General features: G+C 45.7%; 9 non-coding genes and 1 pseudogene across 9 annotated transcripts; all 10 read left to right on the top strand.

Annotated features, from left to right (window-relative positions):
• Positions 1–17174, top strand: part of LOC130221893 (zinc finger protein 721-like) — a 461849-nt pseudogene that overhangs the window by 98257 nt on the left and 346418 nt on the right.
• Positions 644–715, top strand: trnap-ugg (transfer RNA proline (anticodon UGG)). The gene has a single exon. It is a non-coding gene; the product is annotated as a tRNA-Pro (tRNA).
• trnaq-uug (transfer RNA glutamine (anticodon UUG)) lies at positions 1184–1255 on the top strand. Its single transcript has one exon. It is a non-coding gene; the product is annotated as a tRNA-Gln (tRNA).
• trnaq-uug (transfer RNA glutamine (anticodon UUG)) lies at positions 5297–5368 on the top strand. The gene has a single exon. It is a non-coding gene; the product is annotated as a tRNA-Gln (tRNA).
• On the top strand, positions 5949–6020 carry trnaq-uug (transfer RNA glutamine (anticodon UUG)). Its single transcript has one exon. It is a non-coding gene; the product is annotated as a tRNA-Gln (tRNA).
• On the top strand, positions 8480–8551 carry trnap-ugg (transfer RNA proline (anticodon UGG)). The gene has a single exon. It is a non-coding gene; the product is annotated as a tRNA-Pro (tRNA).
• trnaq-uug (transfer RNA glutamine (anticodon UUG)) lies at positions 9020–9091 on the top strand. Its single transcript has one exon. It is a non-coding gene; the product is annotated as a tRNA-Gln (tRNA).
• On the top strand, positions 13133–13204 carry trnaq-uug (transfer RNA glutamine (anticodon UUG)). The gene has a single exon. It is a non-coding gene; the product is annotated as a tRNA-Gln (tRNA).
• Positions 13785–13856, top strand: trnaq-uug (transfer RNA glutamine (anticodon UUG)). The gene has a single exon. It is a non-coding gene; the product is annotated as a tRNA-Gln (tRNA).
• trnaq-uug (transfer RNA glutamine (anticodon UUG)) lies at positions 15461–15532 on the top strand. Its single transcript has one exon. It is a non-coding gene; the product is annotated as a tRNA-Gln (tRNA).

The following is a 17174-nucleotide window of genomic DNA, read 5'->3' as shown; positions in this document are numbered from 1 at the left end:
GTCTAGGGGTATGATTCTTGCTTCGGGTGTGAGAGGTCCTGGGTTAATTTACTGGACGAGTCCTTGCAGTTGTTTTTTGCTTTGAGGGACAGCTCGGCTTTCACAGAGGCCTGTTTCAACACCAGTTTATGAGCATTAGATAGCCTATAAGAAGGGTTTTGTTTCCATGGTGTAATGGTTAGCACTCTGGACTTTGAATCCAGTGATCCGAGTCCAAATATAGGTAGAACCTCTTCCATCTCTCCTTGCTTCAACTCAGTGAACTTAATGAGACCAATTTCAATCACACCAATCAGTGAGTAGTTCTGATACTATACGCTGAGATAGCTGTTTGATGCTATCATGATCCTCCTTCAGCAATCACTTATGTAACGTTATGTGTGGTTTTGCCATGCAGCATAAATCTGTGAAACTGATTAGATCAATTTACTCACTGAAACAGCTGGACAACAAAAATTTATAAGTAAACGAGTGACTCAACTTGTCGGTCTGGGGCTGCGAGTCTGGTTTTGGGTGGGAGAATTCACGCACAAGCCCTGCTTCAACGCATGAGATTTTGAAGGTATGTACTGACTCAATTGTTACATAAAGATTTCCAACCATGCACTGCTTCTGATGCCATGTGAAAGCTTCAAGGCTTAGTGGCTCGTTGGTCTAGGGGTATGATTCTCGCTTTGGGTGCGAGAGGTCCCGGGTTCAAATCCCGGACGAGCCCTTGTAGCTGTCTTGTGTTTTACAGGGGGGCGTTATGGCTTTCATAAAATCTTCTTTCGAAGAATTCCAGTTTGTCAGCAGATAGTATCACCACATAAAACCTTCCATGCACAGTGGCTTGCTGTTCTAGGAGAATGATACTCGCTCGTGCCACGAGAGCTCCCAGGTTCAAATTCCGGGTGAGCCCGTACAGTTGTCTCATGTTTTATGAGGGCGTTGAGGTTTTAGACAGAGGCCATTTTCCGAGAATGCCGGTTTGTCAGCAGATAGTGTTGCCATGTAAACTTGCTGCTTTTTATTGGCGCGTTGGTCTAGGGGTTTGATTCTTGCTTCGGCTGTGAGAGGTCCCAGTTTCATTTACTGGACGAGCCCTTGCAGTTGTTTTTTGCTTTGAGGGACAGCTTGGCTTTCACAGAGGCCTGTTTCAACGCCAGTTTCCGAGCATTAGATAGCCTGTAAGAAGTGTCTTGGTTCCATGGTGTAATGGTTAGCCCTCTGGACTTTGAATCCAGTGATCCGAGTTCAAATCTCGGTGGAACCTCTTCCTTTGCTTCTTGCTTTAAATCAGTGAAATGAATGAGATCATTTTCAATCACACCAATCAGTGAGTAGTTCTGATACTATACGCTGAGATAGCTGTTTGATGCTATCACGATCCTCCTTCAGCAATCACTCAGACATGAGACGAGATGGCGGCGCGTTCGGTTCGCGAGGCTCAGTGTCTCTCCAGTTTCTGCAATTTTGCAGTATTATTCCTGCTCATTTCGGGTCTGTTCGTGCAGCACAGCAGTGCCTTTACATCGTACACCCGACAGGACATTTTGGATATTGGATTGTGCATTCCGGACAGTTTTATTAACAATCTTCGACTCATCCCTGAGATCGCCAGAACACCCGGGCCGAAGAGCCCTGCCCAGCCGGGCGGAAGTGCTCGGAGGCGGCGCAGAGAACGTAAACAAAGACGGGGGAAGCGCGGCGGAGGCGGCGCAGAGAACGTAAACAAAGACGGGGGAAGCGCGGCGGGGGAAGCGCGGCGGGCTAAGAGCTAAGCTAAAGCGAACACCACACCGGCTCTCTTTACCCAGCATCTTTCTCGCCAATGTACGGTCACTGGTGAACAAAATGGATGAGATTCGACTGCGCATCAACCACAGCAAAAGATTATGGAACTGTAATGTCATGATTTTCACAGAAACATGGCTAAACAGCGGGATACCAGACAACGCTATATCGCTAACGGAGCATCAAACATTCCGAGCAGACAGAACGGCGGATGACTCCGGTAAGACCAGAGGCGGAGGATTATGCATTTATATTAACAAAGCTTGGTGCACAAACTCTGTCGTCGTTGGGAGACATTGCTCTGTTAACCTGGAATTTCTAATGGTTAAATGTAGACCGTTTTATCTGCCACGGGAGTTCACCTCCACCATAATAACTGCTGCTTATATCCCTCCCGACGCTGATGCCAAGCTCGCTATGAATGAACTTCATGCAGCCATCAGCAAACAACAGACTGCTCACCCGGAGGCTGCTTTTATTGTTGCGGGGGATTTTAATCACTCAAACTTAAAGACAGTGCTCCCCAAATTCCATCAGAACATTTTCTGCCACACAAGGGGAAACAAAACTTTAGACCAAGTTTACACAACATGGCTGAAGCATATGCTGTGACCCCCCTCCCCCACTTGGGTCAATCAGACCACCTTTGTCTGTTTCTCACCCCCAAGTACTCACCCATCGTCAACCGTGTGAAGCCATCAGTAAGGACCATCAAAGTGTGGCCAGCGGGGGTGGACTCCACACTCCAGGACAGGTTTGAACACACAGACTGGAGTATGTTTGCTTCCCAGGCCACATGTGGCTCTCACACAGACATTGACAGTTACACTTCCTCTGTTCTGGAATATATCAACACCACCATAGACAGTGTTACAACCCAGAAACAGATCACCACATACCCAAATCAAAAGCCATGGATGAACAAGGAGGTGCGCCTCCTGCTGAAGGCACGCAACACTGCCTTCAGATCAGGGGATGCACAGGCCTACAGCACTTCCAGGGCTAATCTGAAGAGGGGCATCAAAAAGGCCAAGCACTACTACAAGCTAAAGCTAGAGGAACACTTTTCCAACTCTGATCCTCGGCGCATGTGGCAGGGCATCCAGGCCATCAGCAACTACAAACCCAGCCAGTCCACCTCCACAGCCACAAATGTCTCCTTCCTGAACGAGCTAAATGACTTTTATGCCCGCTTTGAAAGAGACAATACAGAACCCTACACCAGGAACACTACCTCAACCGACCACTCACCTATCACACTCACCTCCTCAGAAGTCTACACCGCACTGAGTCGGATCAATGTGCGTAAGGCTGCTGGACCAGACGGTATTCCTGGACGCGTCCTCAAAGCATGTGCAGAACAGCTCGCTGGGGTATTCACAGACATTTTCAACCTGTCGCTTAACCTAGCAACTGTGCCAACAAGCTTTAAAACCACCTCTATTGTGCCAGTGCCCAAACACTCCAGCCCAACATGCCTGAATGACTACCGCCCTGTAGCACTCACACCCATCATCATGAAGTGCTTCGAGCGGTTGGTCCTGGCACATCTGAAAGACTCTCTGCCATCCACACTGGACCCACATCAGTTTGCCTACCGTGGCAACAGGAGCACAGAAGATGCCGTCTCCATAGCACTGCACTCTGTCCTCACACACCTGGACAATAAAAACACTTATGCACGAATGCTGTTTGTTGACTTCAGCTCAGCATTCAACACTGTCATACCCTCTAAGTTACTGATCAAACTCAGAGACCTGGATATCAACACGTCTCTCTGCAACTGGGTTATGGACTTTCTGACTAACAGACCTCAGAATGTTAGATCAGGCCACATCTGCTCCACCACCGTCACACTCAACACTGGTGTACCACAGGGCTGCGTGCTGAGCCCCTTCCTCTACTCCCTTTTTACCATAGACTGTAGGCCTGTGAACAGATCCAACACCATCATCAAATTTGCAGATGACACCACAGTTATTGGTCTAATCAGCAATAATGATGAGACTGCCTACAGAGAGGAGATACAGCATCTGGCCACTTGGTGCACCGACAATAATCTGCTCCTTAACACCAATAAGACCAAGGAGCTCATTGTGGACTTCAGGAAGGGACGAACAGGCTCGCATGATCCCATCCACATTAACGGGATGGCCGTTGAGCCTGTCTCATCCTTCAAGTTCCTGGGTACCCACATCTCTAAGGACCTTTCCTGGACCACCAACACCTCCAGCCTGGTCAAGAAGGCTCACCAGCGCCTATTCTTCTTGAGGCAACTTAAGAAGAACCAGCTTTCATCAGCCGTCTTGGTGAACTTCTACCGATGCACAATAGAAAGCATCCTGACCAACTGCGTCACAGTCTGGTATGGAAGCTGCTCTGTTGCTGAGCGTAAGGCACTGCAGCGGGTGGTGAAAACTGCCCAACGCATCACAGGGACTACACTGCCAGCCATAGAGGACATCCAGAAGAAACACTGTCTGCGCCGAGCACGCAGTATTCTTAAGGACACCTCTCACCCTGCTCACAGACTGTTTTCTCTCCTGCCTTCCGGCAGGCGCTTCAGGCTCCCCCGGACAAAAACCAGCAGACTGAGGAACAGCTTTTTCCCCAGAGCTGTCTTCCTTTTGAACTCTGCCCCTCACTGACTCTTTTGCCCCTCCAATACACCCCCCACACTCCTCTAACTTATACTCCTCACAATCACTGCACTATTTAACATTTGCACATATTCATTGCACTGATTCATTTATCTGAACTGTACATACCCACTGCACATGGACATTTGTAATTATGTTTATCTATCTGCACACTTCTGCTATTAATAGCATCCTGTACATATATTCATTTATTGTAAATCTGTTCATAGCTAATACAACCTGTATATAATGTTGATAGTACATCCATCTGTAAATACTACCATAGTTTTTCTATAACTGCACTTTATAACTTATACCTATATCCTGCACTTGCTGCTATTGCACTGCTGGTTAGACCTAAACTGCATTTCGTTGCCTTGTACTTGTACATGTGTAATGACAATAAAGTTGAATCTAATCTAATCTAAAAAACTTATGTAACGTTATGTGTGGTTTTGCCATGCAGCAAAAATCTGTGAAACTGATGAGATCAATTTACTCACTGAAACAGCTGGACAACAAAAATTTATAAGTAAACGAGTGACTCAACTTGTCGGTCTGGGGCTGCGAGTCTGGTTTTGGGTGGGAGAATTCACGCACAAGCCCTGCTTCAACGCATGAGATTTTGAAGGTATGTACTGACACAATTGTTACATAAAGATTTCCAACCATGCACTGCTTCTGATGCCATGTGAAAACTTCATGTTTTAGTGGCTAGTTGGTCTAGGTGTATGATTCTTGCTTAGGGTGTGAGAGGTCCCGGGTTAAAATCCTGGACGAGCCCTTGCAGTTGATTTTTGTTTTGAGGGACAGCTTGGATTTCACAGAGGCCTGTTTCAACGCCAGTTTCCGAGCATTAGATAGCCTGTAAGAAGAGTCTTGGTTCCATGGTGTAATGGTTAGCACTCTGGACTTTGAATCCAGTGATCCAAGTTCAAATCTCGGTGGAACCTCTTCCTTTGCTTCTTGCTTTAAATCAGTGAAATGAATGAGACCATTTTCAATCACACCAATCAGTGAGTAGTTCTGATACTATACGCTGAGATAGCTGTTTGATGCTATCACGATCTTCCTTCAGCAATCACTTATGTAACGTTATGTGTGGTTTTGCCATGCAGCAAAAATCTGTGAAACTGATGAGATCAATTTACTCACTGAAACAGCTGGACAACAAAAATTTATAAGTAAACGAGTGACTCAACTTGTCGGTCTGGGGCTGCGAGTCTGGTTTTGGGTGGGAGAATTCACGCACAAGCCCTGCTTCAACGCATGAGATTTTGAAGGTATGTACTGACTCAATTGTTACATAAAGATTTCCAACCATGCACTGCTTCTGATGCCATGTGAAAACTTCATGTTTTAGTGGCTAGTTGGTCTAGGTGTATGATTCTTGCTTAGGGTGTGAGAGGTCCCGGGTTAAAATCCTGGACGAGCCCTTGCAGTTGATTTTTGTTTTGAGGGACAGCTTGGATTTCACAGAGGCCTGTTTCAACGCCAGTTTCCGAGCATTAGATAGCCTGTAAGAAGAGTCTTGGTTCCATGGTGTAATGGTTAGCACTCTGGACTTTGAATCCAGTGATCCGAGTTCAAATCTCGGTGGAACCTCCGCCTTTGCTTCTTGCTTTAAATCAGTGAAATGAATGAGACCATTTTCAATTACACCAATCAGTGAGTAGTTCCGATACTATACGCTGAGATAGCTATTTGATGCTCCCACGGTCCTCCTTCAGCAATCACTTATGTAACATAATGTGTGGTTTTGCTATGCAGCATAAATCTGTGAAACTGATGAGATCAATTTACTCACTGAAACAGCTGGACAACAAAAATTTATAAGTAAACGAGTGACTCAACTTGTCGGTCTGGGGCTGCGAGTCTCGTTTTGGGTGGGAGAATTCACGCACAAACCCTGCTTCAACGCATGAGATTTTGAAGGTATGTTGTGACTCAATTGTTACATAAAGATTTCCAACCATGCACTGCTTCTGATGCCATGTGAAAACTTCATGTTTAAGTGGCTAGTTGGTCTAGGTGTATGATTCTTGCTTAGGGTGTGAGAGGTCCCGGGTTAAAATCCTGGACGAGCCCTTGCAGCTGTCTTGTGTTTTACAGGGGGGCATTATGGCTTTCATAAAATCTTCTTTCGAAGAATTCCAGTTTGTCAGCAGATAGTATCACCACATAAAACCTTCCCTGCACAGTGGCTTGCTGTTCTAGGAGAATGATTCTCGCTCGTGCCACGAGAGCTCCCAGGTATAAATTCCGGGTGAGCCCGTACAGTTGTCTCATGTTTTATGAGGGCGTTGAGGTTTTAGACAGAGGCCGTTTTCAGAGAATGTCGGTTAGTCAGCAGATAGTGTTGCCATGTAAACTTGCTGCTTTTTATTGGCTCGTTGGTCTAGGGGTATGATTCTTGCTTCGGGTGTGAGAGGTCCCAGTTTCATTTACTGGACGAGCCCTTGCAGTTGTTTTTTTGCTTTGAGGGACAGCTTGGCTTTCACAGAGGCCTGCTTCAACGCCAGTTTCCGAGCATTAGATAGCCTATAAGAACGGTCTTGTTTCCATGGTGTAATGCTTAGCACTCTGGACTTTGAATCCAGAGATCCGAGTTCAAATCTCAGTGGAACCTCCGCCTTTGCTTCTTGCTTTAAATCAGTGAAACGAATGAGACCATTTTCTATCACACCAATCAGTGAGTAGTTCCGATACTATACGCTGAGATAGCTATTTGATGCTATCATGATCCTCCTTCAGCAATCACTTATGTAACATAATGTGTGGTTTTGCTATGCAGCATAAATCTGTGAAACTGATGAGATCAATTTACTCACTGAAACAGCTGGACAACAAAAATTTATAAGTAAACGAGTGACTCAACTTGTCGGTCTGGGGCTGCGAGTCTCGTTTTGGGTGGGAGAATTCACGCACAAACCCTGCTTCAACGCATGAGATTTTGAAGGTATGTTGTGACTCAATTGTTACATAAAGATTTCCAACCATGCACTGCTTCTGATGCCATGTGAAAACTTCATGTTTAAGTGGCTAGTTGGTCTAGGTGTATGATTCTTGCTTAGGGTGTGAGAGGTCCCGGGTTAAAATCCTGGACGAGCCCTTGCAGCTGTCTTGTGTTTTACAGGGGGGCATTATGGCTTTCATAAAATCTTCTTTCGAAGAATTCCAGTTTGTCAGCAGATAGTATCACCACATAAAACCTTCCCTGCACAGTGGCTTGCTGTTCTAGGAGAATGATTCTCGCTCGTGCCACGAGAGCTCCCAGGTATAAATTCCGGGTGAGCCCGTACAGTTGTCTCATGTTTTATGAGGGCGTTGAGGTTTTAGACAGAGGCCGTTTTCAGAGAATGTCGGTTAGTCAGCAGATAGTGTTGCCATGTAAACTTGCTGCTTTTTATTGGCTCGTTGGTCTAGGGGTATGATTCTTGCTTCGGGTGTGAGAGGTCCCAGTTTCATTTACTGGACGAGCCCTTGCAGTTGTTTTTTTGCTTTGAGGGACAGCTTGGCTTTCACAGAGGCCTGCTTCAACGCCAGTTTCCGAGCATTAGATAGCCTATAAGAACGGTCTTGTTTCCATGGTGTAATGCTTAGCACTCTGGACTTTGAATCCAGAGATCCGAGTTCAAATCTCAGTGGAACCTCCGCCTTTGCTTCTTGCTTTAAATCAGTGAAACGAATGAGACCATTTTCTATCACACCAATCAGTGAGTAGTTCCGATACTATACGCTGAGATAGCTATTTGATGCTATCATGATCCTCCTTCAGCAATCACTTATGTAACGTTATGTGTGGTTTTGCCATGCAGCATAAATCTGTGAAACTGATTAGATCAATTTACTCACTGAAACAGCTGGACAACAAAAATTTATAAGTAAACGAGTGACTCAACTTGTCGGTCTGGGGCTGCGAGTCTGGTTTTGGGTGGGAGAATTCACGCACAAGCCCTGCTTCAACGCATGAGATTTTGAAGGTATGTACTGACTCAATTGTTACATAAAGATTTCCAACCATGCACTGCTTCTGATGCCATGTGAAAGCTTCAAGGCTTAGTGGCTCGTTGGTCTAGGGGTATGATTCTCGCTTTGGGTGCGAGAGGTCCCGGGTTCAAATCCCGGACGAGCCCTTGTAGCTGTCTTGTGTTTTACAGGGGGGCGTTATGGCTTTCATAAAATCTTCTTTCGAAGAATTCCAGTTTGTCAGCAGATAGTATCACCACATAAAACCTTCCCTGCACAGTGGCTTGCTGTTCTAGGAGAATGATACTCGCTCGTGCCACGAGAGCTCCCAGGTTCAAATTCCGGGTGAGCCCGTACAGTTGTCTCATGTTTTATGAGGGCGTTGAGGTTTTAGACAGAGGCCATTTTCCGAGAATGCCGGTTTGTCAGCAGATAGTGTTGCCATGTAAACTTGCTGCTTTTTATTGGCGCGTTGGTCTAGGGGTTTGATTCTTGCTTCGGCTGTGAGAGGTCCCAGTTTCATTTACTGGACGAGCCCTTGCAGTTGTTTTTTGCTTTGAGGGACAGCTTGGCTTTCACAGAGGCCTGTTTCAACGCCAGTTTCCGAGCATTAGATAGCCTGTAAGAAGTGTCTTGGTTCCATGGTGTAATGGTTAGCCCTCTGGACTTTGAATCCAGTGATCCGAGTTCAAATCTCGGTGGAACCTCTTCCTTTGCTTCTTGCTTTAAATCAGTGAAATGAATGAGATCATTTTCAATCACACCAATCAGTGAGTAGTTCTGATACTATACGCTGAGATAGCTGTTTGATGCTATCACGATCCTCCTTCAGCAATCACTCAGACATGAGACGAGATGGCGGCGCGTTCGGTTCGCGAGGCTCAGTGTCTCTCCAGTTTCTGCAATTTTGCAGTATTATTCCTGCTCATTTCGGGTCTGTTCGTGCAGAACAGCAGTGCCTTTACATCGTACACCCGACAGGACATTTTGGATATTGGATTGTGCATTCCGGACAGTTTTATTAACAATCTTCGACTCATCCCTGAGATCGCCAGAACACCCGGGCCGAAGAGCCCTGCCCAGCCGGGCGGAAGTGCTCGGAGGCGGCGCAGAGAACGTAAACAAAGACGGGGGAAGCGCGGCGGAGGCGGCGCAGAGAACGTAACAAAGACGGGGGAAGCGCGGCGGGGGAAGCGCGGCGGGCTAAGAGCTAAGCTAAAGCGAACACCACACCGGCTCTCTTTACCCAGCATCTTTCTCGCCAATGTACGGTCACTGGTGAACAAAATGGATGAGATTCGACTGCGCATCAACCACAGCAAAAGATTATGGAACTGTAATGTCATGATTTTCACAGAAACATGGCTAAACAGCGGGATACCAGACAACGCTATATCGCTAACGGAGCATCAAACATTCCGAGCAGACAGAACGGCGGATGACTCCGGTAAGACCAGAGGCGGAGGATTATGCATTTATATTAACAAAGCTTGGTGCACAAACTCTGTCGTCGTTGGGAGACATTGCTCTGTTAACCTGGAATTTCTAATGGTTAAATGTAGACCGTTTTATCTGCCACGGGAGTTCACCTCCACCATAATAACTGCTGCTTATATCCCTCCCGACGCTGATGCCAAGCTCGCTATGAATGAACTTCATGCAGCCATCAGCAAACAACAGACTGCTCACCCGGAGGCTGCTTTTATTGTTGCGGGGGATTTTAATCACTCAAACTTAAAGACAGTGCTCCCCAAATTCCATCAGAACATTTTCTGCCACACAAGGGGAAACAAAACTTTAGACCAAGTTTACACAAACATGGCTGAAGCATATGCTGTGACCCCCCTCCCCCACTTGGGTCAATCAGACCACCTTTGTCTGTTTCTCACCCCCAAGTACTCACCCATCGTCAACCGTGTGAAGCCATCAGTAAGGACCATCAAAGTGTGGCCAGCGGGGGTGGACTCCACACTCCAGGACAGGTTTGAACACACAGACTGGAGTATGTTTGCTTCCCAGGCCACATGTGGCTCTCACACAGACATTGACAGTTACACTTCCTCTGTTCTGGAATATATCAACACCACCATAGACAGTGTTACAACCCAGAAACAGATCACCACATACCCAAATCAAAAGCCATGGATGAACAAGGAGGTGCGCCTCCTGCTGAAGGCACGCAACACTGCCTTCAGATCAGGGGATGCACAGGCCTACAGCACTTCCAGGGCTAATCTGAAGAGGGGCATCAAAAAGGCCAAGCACTGCTACAAGCTAAAGCTAGAGGAACACTTTTCCAACTCTGATCCTCGGCGCATGTGGCAGGGCATCCAGGCCATCAGCAACTACAAACCCAGCCAGTCCACCTCCACAGCCACAAATGTCTCCTTCCTGAACGAGCTAAATGACTTTTATGCCCGCTTTGAAAGAGACAATACAGAACCCTACACCAGGAACACTACCTCAACCGACCACTCACCTATCACACTCACCTCCTCAGAAGTCTACACCGCACTGAGTCGGATCAATGTGCGTAAGGCTGCTGGACCAGACGGTATTCCTGGACGCGTCCTCAAAGCATGTGCAGAACAGCTCGCTGGGGTATTCACAGACATTTTCAACCTGTCGCTTAACCTAGCAACTGTGCCAACAAGCTTTAAAACCACCTCTATTGTGCCAGTGCCCAAACACTCCAGCCCAACATGCCTGAATGACTACCGCCCTGTAGCACTCACACCCATCATCATGAAGTGCTTCGAGCGGTTGGTCCTGGCACATCTGAAAGACTCTCTGCCATCCACACTGGACCCACATCAGTTTGCCTACCGTGGCAACAGGAGCACAGAAGATGCCGTCTCCATAGCACTGCACTCTGTCCTCACACACCTGGACAATAAAAACACTTATGCACGAATGCTGTTTGTTGACTTCAGCTCAGCATTCAACACTGTCATACCCTCTAAGTTACTGATCAAACTCAGAGACCTGGATATCAACACGTCTCTCTGCAACTGGGTTATGGACTTTCTGACTAACAGACCTCAGAATGTTAGATCAGGCCACATCTGCTCCACCACCGTCACACTCAACACTGGTGTACCACAGGGCTGCGTGCTGAGCCCCTTCCTCTACTCCCTTTTTACCATAGACTGTAGGCCTGTGAACAGATCCAACACCATCATCAAATTTGCAGATGACACCACAGTTATTGGTCTAATCAGCAATAATGATGAGACTGCCTACAGAGAGGAGATACAGCATCTGGCCACTTGGTGCACCGACAATAATCTGCTCCTTAACACCAATAAGACCAAGGAGCTCATTGTGGACTTCAGGAAGGGACGAACAGGCTCGCATGATCCCATCCACATTAACGGGATGGCCGTTGAGCCTGTCTCATCCTTCAAGTTCCTGGGTACCCACATCTCTAAGGACCTTTCCTGGACCACCAACACCTCCAGCCTGGTCAAGAAGGCTCACCAGCGCCTATTCTTCTTGAGGCAACTTAAGAAGAACCAGCTTTCATCAGCCGTCTTGGTGAACTTCTACCGATGCACAATAGAAAGCATCCTGACCAACTGCGTCACAGTCTGGTATGGAAGCTGCTCTGTTGCTGAGCGTAAGGCACTGCAGCGGGTGGTGAAAACTGCCCAACGCATCACAGGGACTACACTGCCAGCCATAGAGGACATCCAGAAGAAACACTGTCTGCGCCGAGCACGCAGTATTCTTAAGGACACCTCTCACCCTGCTCACAGACTGTTTTCTCTCCTGCCTTCCGGCAGGCGCTTCAGGCTCCCCCGGACAAAAACCAGCAGACTGAGGAACAGCTTTTTCCCCAGAGCTGTCTTCCTTTTGAACTCTGCCCCTCACTGACTCTTTTGCCCCTCCAATACACCCCCCACACTCCTCTAACTTATACTCCTCACAATCACTGCACTATTTAACATTTGCACATATTCATTGCACTGATTCATTTATCTGAACTGTACATACCCACTGCACATGGACATTTGTAATTATGTTTATCTATCTGCACACTTCTGCTATTAATAGCATCCTGTACATATATTCATTTATTGTAAATCTGTTCATAGCTAATACAACCTGTATATAATGTTGATAGTACATCCATCTGTAAATACTACCATAGTTTTTCTATAACTGCACTTTATAACTTATACCTATATCCTGCACTTGCTGCTATTGCACTGCTGGTTAGACCTAAACTGCATTTCGTTGCCTTGTACTTGTACATGTGTAATGACAATAAAGTTGAATCTAATCTAATCTAAAAAACTTATGTAACGTTATGTGTGGTTTTGCCATGCAGCAAAAATCTGTGAAACTGATGAGATCAATTTACTCACTGAAACAGCTGGACAACAAAAATTTATAAGTAAACGAGTGACTCAACTTGTCGGTCTGGGGCTGCGAGTCTGGTTTTGGGTGGGAGAATTCACGCACAAGCCCTGCTTCAACGCATGAGATTTTGAAGGTATGTACTGACACAATTGTTACATAAAGATTTCCAACCATGCACTGCTTCTGATGCCATGTGAAAACTTCATGTTTTAGTGGCTAGTTGGTCTAGGTGTATGATTCTTGCTTAGGGTGTGAGAGGTCCCGGGTTAAAATCCTGGACGAGCCCTTGCAGTTGATTTTTGTTTTGAGGGACAGCTTGGATTTCACAGAGGCCTGTTTCAACGCCAGTTTCCGAGCATTAGATAGCCTGTAAGAAGAGTCTTGGTTCCATGGTGTAATGGTTAGCACTCTGGACTTTGAATCCAGTGATCCAAGTTCAAATCTCGGTGGAACCTCTTCCTTTGCTTCTTGCTTTAAATCAGTGAAATGAATGAGACCATTTTCAATCACACCAATCAGTGAGTAGTTCTGATACTATACGCTGAGATAGCTGTTTGATGCTATCACGATCTTCCTTCAGCAATCACTTATGTAACGTTATGTGTGGTTTTGCCATGCAGCAAAAATCTGTGAAACTGATGAGATCAATTTACTCACTGAAACAGCTGGACAACAAAAATTTATAAGTAAACGAGTGACTCAACTTGTCGGTCTGGGGCTGCGAGTCTGGTTTTGGGTGGGAGAATTCACGCACAAGCCCTGCTTCAACGCATGAGATTTTGAAGGTATGTACTGACTCAATTGTTACATAAAGATTTCCAACCATGCACTGCTTCTGATGCCATGTGAAAACTTCATGTTTTAGTGGCTAGTTGGTCTAGGTGTATGATTCTTGCTTAGGGTGTGAGAGGTCCCGGGTTAAAATCCTGGACGAGCCCTTGCAGTTGATTTTTGTTTTGAGGGACAGCTTGGATTTCACAGAGGCCTGTTTCAACGCCAGTTTCCGAGCATTAGATAGCCTGTAAGAAGAGTCTTGGTTCCATGGTGTAATGGTTAGCACTCTGGACTTTGAATCCAGTGATCCGAGTTCAAATCTCGGTGGAACCTCCGCCTTTGCTTCTTGCTTTAAATCAGTGAAATGAATGAGACCATTTTCAATTACACCAATCAGTGAGTAGTTCCGATACTATACGCTGAGATAGCTATTTGATGCTCCCACGGTCCTCCTTCAGCAATCACTTATGTAACATAATGTGTGGTTTTGCTATGCAGCATAAATCTGTGAAACTGATGAGATCAATTTACTCACTGAAACAGCTGGACAACAAAAATTTATAAGTAAACGAGTGACTCAACTTGTCGGTCTGGGGCTGCGAGTCTCGTTTTGGGTGGGAGAATTCACGCACAAACCCTGCTTCAACGCATGAGATTTTGAAGGTATGTTGTGACTCAATTGTTACATAAAGATTTCCAACCATGCACTGCTTCTGATGCCATGTGAAAACTTCATGTTTAAGTGGCTAGTTGGTCTAGGTGTATGATTCTTGCTTAGGGTGTGAGAGGTCCCGGGTTAAAATCCTGGACGAGCCCTTGCAGCTGTCTTGTGTTTTACAGGGGGGCATTATGGCTTTCATAAAATCTTCTTTCGAAGAATTCCAGTTTGTCAGCAGATAGTATCACCACATAAAACCTTCCCTGCACAGTGGCTTGCTGTTCTAGGAGAATGATTCTCGCTCGTGCCACGAGAGCTCCCAGGTATAAATTCCGGGTGAGCCCGTACAGTTGTCTCATGTTTTATGAGGGCGTTGAGGTTTTAGACAGAGGCCGTTTTCAGAGAATGTCGGTTAGTCAGCAGATAGTGTTGCCATGTAAACTTGCTGCTTTTTATTGGCTCGTTGGTCTAGGGGTATGATTCTTGCTTCGGGTGTGAGAGGTCCCAGTTTCATTTACTGGACGAGCCCTTGCAGTTGTTTTTTTGCTTTGAGGGACAGCTTGGCTTTCACAGAGGCCTGCTTTAACGCCAGTTTCCGAGCATTAGATAGCCTATAAGAACGGTCTTGTTTCCATGGTGTAATGCTTAGCACTCTGGACTTTGAATCCAGAGATCCGAGTTCAAATCTCAGTGGAACCTCCGCCTTTGCTTCTTGCTTTAAATCAGTGAAACGAATGAGACCATTGTCTATCACACCAATCAGTGAGTAGTTCCGATACTATACGCTGAGATAGCTATTTGATGCTCCCACGGTCCTCCTTCAGCAATCACTTATGTAACATAATGTGTGGTTTTGCTATGCAGCATAAATCTGTGAAACTGATGAGATCAATTTACTCACTGAAACAGCTGGACAACAAAAATTTATAAGTAAACGAGTGACTCAACTTGTCGGTCTGGGTCTGCGAGTCTCGTTTTGGGTGGGAGAATTCACGCACAAACCCTGCTTCAACGCATGAGATTTTGAAGGTATGTACTGAATCAATTGTTACATAAAGATTTCCAACCATGCACTGCTTCTGATGCCATGTGAAAACTTCATGTTTAAGTGGCTAGTTGGTCTAGGTGTATGATTCTTGCTTCGGGTGTGAGAGGTCCCGGGTTAAAATCCTGGACGAGCCCTTGCAGTTGATTTTTGTTTTGAGGGACAGCTTGGATTTCACAGAGGCCTGTTTCAATACCAGTTTCTGAGCATTAGATAGCCTTTAAGAAGTGTCTTGGTTCCATGGTGTAATGGTTAGCACTCTGGACTTTGAATCCAGGGATCTGAGTTCAAATCTCTGTGGAACCTTTTGCTTTAAATCAGCGAAATGAATGAGACCATTTTCAATCACACCAATCAGTGAGTAGTTCCGATATTATACGCTGAGACATCTATTTGATGCTACCACGGTCCTCCTTCAGCAATCACTTATGTAACATGATGTGTGGTTTTGCCATGCAGCATAAATCTGTGAAACTGATGAGATCAATTTACTCACTGAAACAGCTGGACAACAAAAATTTTTAAGTAAACGAGTGACTCAACTTGTCGGTCTGGGGCTGCGAGTCTGGTTTTGGGTGGGAGAATTCACGCACAAGCCCTGCTTCAACGCATGAGATTTTGAAGGTATGTACTGACTCAATTGTTACATAAAGATTTCCAACCATGCACTGCCTCTGATGCCATGTGAAAACTTCATGTTTTAGTGGCTAGTTAGTCTAGGTGTATGATTCTCGCTTAGGGTGTGAGAGGTCCAGGGTTAAAATCCTGGACGAGCCCTTGCGGTTGATTTTTGTTTTGAGGGACAGCTTGGATTTCACAGAGGCCTGTTTCAACACCAGTTTCTGAGCATTAGATAGCCTGTAAGCGGTGTCTTGGTTCCATGGTGTAATGGTTAGAACTCTGGACTTTGAATCCAGTGATCCAAGTCCAAATATCGGTGGAAGCTCTTCCTTCTCTCCTTGCTTTAAATCAGTGAACTGAATGAGACCATTTTCAATCACACCAATCAGTGAGTAGTTCTGATACTATACGCTGAGATAGCTGTTTGATGCTATCACGATCCTCCTTCAGCAATCACTTATGTAACGTTATGTGTGGTTTTGCCACGCAGCATAAATCTGTGAAACTGATGAGATCAATTTACTCACTGAAACAGCTGGAAAACAAAAATATATAAGTAAACGAGTGACTCAACTTGTCGGTCTGGGGCTGCGAGTCTGGTATTGGTTGGGAAAATTCACGCACAAGCCCTGCTTCAACGCATGAGATTTTGAAGGTATGTACTGACTCAATTGTTACATAAAGATTTCCAACCATGCACTGCTTCTGATGCCATGTGAAAACTTCATGTTTAAGTGGCTAGTTGGTCTAGGTGTATGATTCTTACTTAGGGTGTGAGAGGTCCCGGGTTAAAATCCTGGACGAGCTCTTGCAGTTGATTTTTGTTTTGAGGAACAGCTTGGATTTCACAGAGGCCTGTTTCAATACCAGTTTCTGAGCATTAGATAGCCTTTAAGACGTGTCTTGGTTCCATGGTGTAATGGTTAGCACTCTGGACTTTGAATCCAGGGATTCGAGTTCAAATCTCTGTGCAACCTCTTCCTTCTCTTCTTGCTTTAAATCAGTGAAATGAATGAGACCATTTTCAATCACACCAATCAGTGAGTAGTTCTGATACTATACACTTAGATAGCTATTTGATGCTCCCACGGTCCTCCTTCAGCAATCACTTATGTAACATTATGTGTGGTTTTGCCATGCAGCATAAATCTGTGAAACTGATGAGATCAATTTACTCACTGAAACAGCTGGACAACAAAAATTTATAAGTAGACGAGTGACTCAACTTGTCGGTCTGGGGCTGCGAGTCTGGTTTTGGGTGGGAGAATTCACGCACAAACCCTGCTTCAATGCATGAGATTTTGAAGGTATGTTGTGACTCAATTGT

This window comes from Danio aesculapii, chromosome 4 (assembly GCF_903798145.1).
Source record: "Danio aesculapii chromosome 4, fDanAes4.1, whole genome shotgun sequence".
Taxonomy (NCBI): Eukaryota; Metazoa; Chordata; class Actinopteri; order Cypriniformes; family Danionidae; genus Danio; species Danio aesculapii.
This window is presented reverse-complemented; position numbering and strand designations above follow the sequence as displayed.